The sequence below is a fragment of the Mus caroli genome, chromosome 12, assembly GCF_900094665.2.
Source record: "Mus caroli chromosome 12, CAROLI_EIJ_v1.1, whole genome shotgun sequence".
Lineage (NCBI taxonomy): Eukaryota > Metazoa > Chordata > Mammalia > Rodentia > Muridae > Mus > Mus caroli.
Genome location: NC_034581.1, coordinates 104,979,394 through 104,983,304, shown reverse-complemented (window position 1 = coordinate 104,983,304; position 3,911 = coordinate 104,979,394). Strand labels below are relative to the sequence as shown.

The 3,911-nt window shown below is 51.0% G+C and overlaps 1 protein-coding gene across 10 annotated transcripts in view; it reads right to left on the bottom strand.

Annotated features, from left to right (window-relative positions):
- The window catches only part of Ppp2r5c (protein phosphatase 2 regulatory subunit B'gamma), a 149,079-nt gene that overhangs the window by 40,186 nt on the left and 104,982 nt on the right, over positions 1–3,911 (bottom strand). The gene's annotated exons all lie outside the window — the stretch shown is intronic.

Genomic DNA, 3,911 nt, shown 5'->3' with positions numbered 1-3,911 from the left:
AAAAACAGTCCTTGTGCCACATTGTTAAAAGCACAAACCCAAATATCAGACATAAATGCGAAGGGCAGCTCCAGGACAACCTCTCGGGACGCTGCTGAGCCTTGCAGTTGAGCCTAGGAGGCAAATGAGCATCTGGTACTTCCCTGGGTCTCCTCCTCCTCCTCTTCCTCCTCCTTGTCCTTCTTAAAGATTTATTTTCATTGTCTGTGTCTGAATAGTTCGCCTGCATGTCTGTGTACTGCATGTATGACTGGTGCCCGTGGAAGCATGAAGAGACTGCTAGATGCCCTAGAGCTGAGGTTATGGATGGCTTCAAGCCATTAGGTGGGCGCTGGGAACTGAACCCACGCCCTCTGCAAGAACAGCCTTCTCAGAGTCGGAATTATAGTAACGAGTCTTTCCTCTTTACTGTCACTACTACCTAGCTTGCAATCCGGGCATTTCTTGTGATGTCACCAGCATCAAAGCTAGGAGCAGCTGTGCAGCTGCTATGAAGAACGACATGAAGGCAGAGACAGAAGAGGAGGCGTGCAAGGGAGAAAAGGATGGCCAGAGATCCAGAAACAATGTATGCCTCGGGAGGAAGGAAGGCCTAGGCGCCACGCCTGAGTGCCCACATAGAGTATGAGTGTCAACTCCTGGCCTCTGGGGACAGGAGCCCTCTGGGATCCAGAAAATGTGCATGGGGCCCTGTGGGGCCTCCCAAACAATGGATGGGAAGCCACGGAGAGCAGCGGGTGCACAGGACATTTCTCAGTAGATGGGGGATCAGGGCAGAGGGCTTCCTGAGGGAACACACCTTCGAAGCTCAAGGATGAGCTCAGTCACACACAGCCTGTGTGGACCATCAGTGCCTTCCAGGGAAGCCCTACAGTGGCAGAACTGACCCTGTCATCTGCAGAGACGCCCTGGGCTTCCTGTACCTTCCCAGGCTGTGACTGTATTGGGAGATGAAAGTTAGAATAGAACTGAGTCCTCTGTCTGATCTGCCTGTCTCCTCAGATGGAGAAGAGCTAAGGGGCCTTAAAGAAAATAGGAGATGGCTCTTTGCTCTCTGACAGGCATAAGTTGCAGGCTCAGGCGGGCACCATCGCAGAAGCAGAGTAGGATATGTGGAGACCCAGGAGGGTCAGCATCTGTAGAGGAGGTTGGGGATTCAGAGGAAGATCTTAAGAGATGCTGAACACTGCCCCGCAGGCATGGACACACCACACAGGAAGGACCAACACACTGGAAGCGGCGGCTACAGACATCGATGAGAAAATAAGCAACGGTTCCCTGGCTCAGAGAGAGAGAGAGGGTAAGCCCTTCCCAGGTTATCCCCAGGAAGAGGAGATGAGAGGAGGCCCTCAGATTAGAGCTCCAAGCTAGGTGTGATTCTACAACCAAAGATGATGCGAGCTGTGCAACCCACCCCAGGAGTATTTAAGGAGCAGAACTATGATGTTGCGGACCATGAAGAAAGGCAACCCAGGAGTTCCCGTGTAAGGAAACCTGACACCTGGAGCTCCCAGACACTCTGTTAGTGAATCACAATCCCATCCCACCCCCCCCCGGCCCCCCAGGAAAGGTTGATGGGAGCGAGTGCTCCGCGCGCGGGGGAGGGACAGAGGCCAACATACAGTCTGATACCCCAAACTTTACTTGGGTTTCTAATCGGGTGCCATGTTTAAATATAAAAACTTCAGGAGCCAAATTTGTAGAAGGACACGGGTGAGGAAAGTAATGGCACTCAGTGACCTCCATGCTCCTGGGACCTGTGGTGCTGGAGCAATGGGACCAAGGCCGGATGAAGGGCCGGAAGCCTGAGGTACCGCGCAGCCTGCCAGCCTGTCATAATCTTGTAAATGGATGCATATATTCAGAGAATAATGGAGATACAGACACAAAGCAGGAGCGGGTCGCATGTGGGAGGGCAGCACGACACTGTGACCTTTTCTCATCTAGAGTTAAGACAGGAATGGGCATTCTGCCAGGGCCTCAATGCGCCGTCTCTGAAAAGGGCAAACCCTCTCTTCACACCAGGCTGCTCTGAGGGACACAGAGAACATCTGCAAAGCCTTCTAGCACGTGCCATTGCTCACCATGTCCCAAATGTCTTTCCTGGAGACAGTAGGAGCGGGCTCACAAGTGCGCATGTGTTTGTGTCTGATCCACAAGGCTCCACCTGTGCCACGCACGATGGGGACAGACTGTAATACCAGAAAGAACCGACACTCTCACTTTCACTACGACAGCCCTGGGGATCTTTCTCAAAGGGTCTTATTCTCTGTTTTAAATATAAGCCAAGCTGGGTGGCGCACGCCTTTAGTCCCAACACTTGGGAGGCAGAGGCAGGTGGATTTCTGAGTTCGAGGCCAGCCTGGTCTACAGAGTGAGTTCCAGGACAGCCAGGGCTATACAGAGAAACCCTGTCTCGAAAAACCAAAAATAAATAAATAAATAAAAGCCAAAGCAGCCTGAAAAACAACTTAAAAAGAAAACTCTTACAGTCCAGCAGCCCTGCCCAGCCTCTCTGTACCTGTATCAGCCATCACCAATGGCTGGGTTCATGAACACTTACTTAGCTGTGATGTAAAGGGATGCTGTCAAATAGAACAATGATTCTCATTCCAGAGACACTGGGAGAGTATTCATTTCTCAGCCCTTTGGTTTGTTCTGACCCACTGCTCCCTCACTTCCGGTTCCCGCAGTCTTAGCGAGTATGATGTCTATCTGGGAGGCCAAGGGCCAAAGGATGGCTATCTCCAAACACTTCCTTCCACAGACAGCACTGGGGTACCAGGTTCTAAGAGTCAGAGTGCGAAGAGATACCATTTCTGAGAAGTCTGTCAAGTCACCATTTGTTTGTATGTTGTATACTTGTAAAGCAGGGGCCCAGACCTATCAGCAAAGGTGGGCCCCAAGACACAAAAGCCAAAATAAAAAACCAAGGGCAGCAACATCAACAACGAGAGGCTGTATGGATGGAACTACGCCATGAACATAGACTTGAAGACATATGGCGCTGAGAGCTAGTCATCTGGCTAGGCAGCCTTCAGAGAAAGCACAGAAAGGGATAAAAGGCTCTATGGACAGCTGCAGCAGCGGGACAGAACCTTCTTCACCAAGGCCATCTCCCACAGGGAACCCACAGAGAAATTTTCAAATTGAATTGATCTGTTTGTTGTGTGCCAGCAGGTGTCACCTGACTGGCTGGTCTGGGAGCTCCAGGAAATAGCTACCTTTCCAGCAAGGGCATCCCAAATGCATGCTGCTGTGTTGGGCTTTTTCATAGAGGATAGATGGCAGGCACTTTACCAAAGAGCTACTTCCCCAGCCCTGCATGCAGTCTCACACATATGGTGAGACAAATCTTGGGATAAACTTGGTGGACTTATTTAGCCAGCCCTCTAGTAGACACTCAGAAACTTGCACAGAGCAGGTCCTCTGGAAAAGTGCACGTTGGTCGCCTTACTAACTGAACTAAGTACAAAAAACCTGCCAAAGGCAGTTCAACCTTTGCCTCTCAGCTGTAACGCAATGCAGTTCTCACTGCTGCCCTTACTCTCAGCTCCTGCACGGTGCTTCTCTGGAGTGCTCACCTCAAGTGCACCTGTATGGTGGGGACATGCTAGGCTTTCACTCCCCAATCCCGGGCCCTGCAACATTCACTCAGTAGCTCTCCAGGGGAGCAAGGCAGAGCCAGAACTGCTTTCAAACAAGGCCATTTCCCGCCAAATAGATGCCGGCACATTGTCAGAGACCATCCCGTGAGAAAGTGATCCCTTCTCAAATCTCTTTAACAAATCAAATGGCCTTGTGCTAAGAGCTGGTTGCCACCCCCCTTCCTCCTTATTCCCTTCCTAATACCTAAGGCTGTAAAGTTGAATAAAAGTCCCCTCTTCCTTATCTCTTCCTGAGTTCCCATG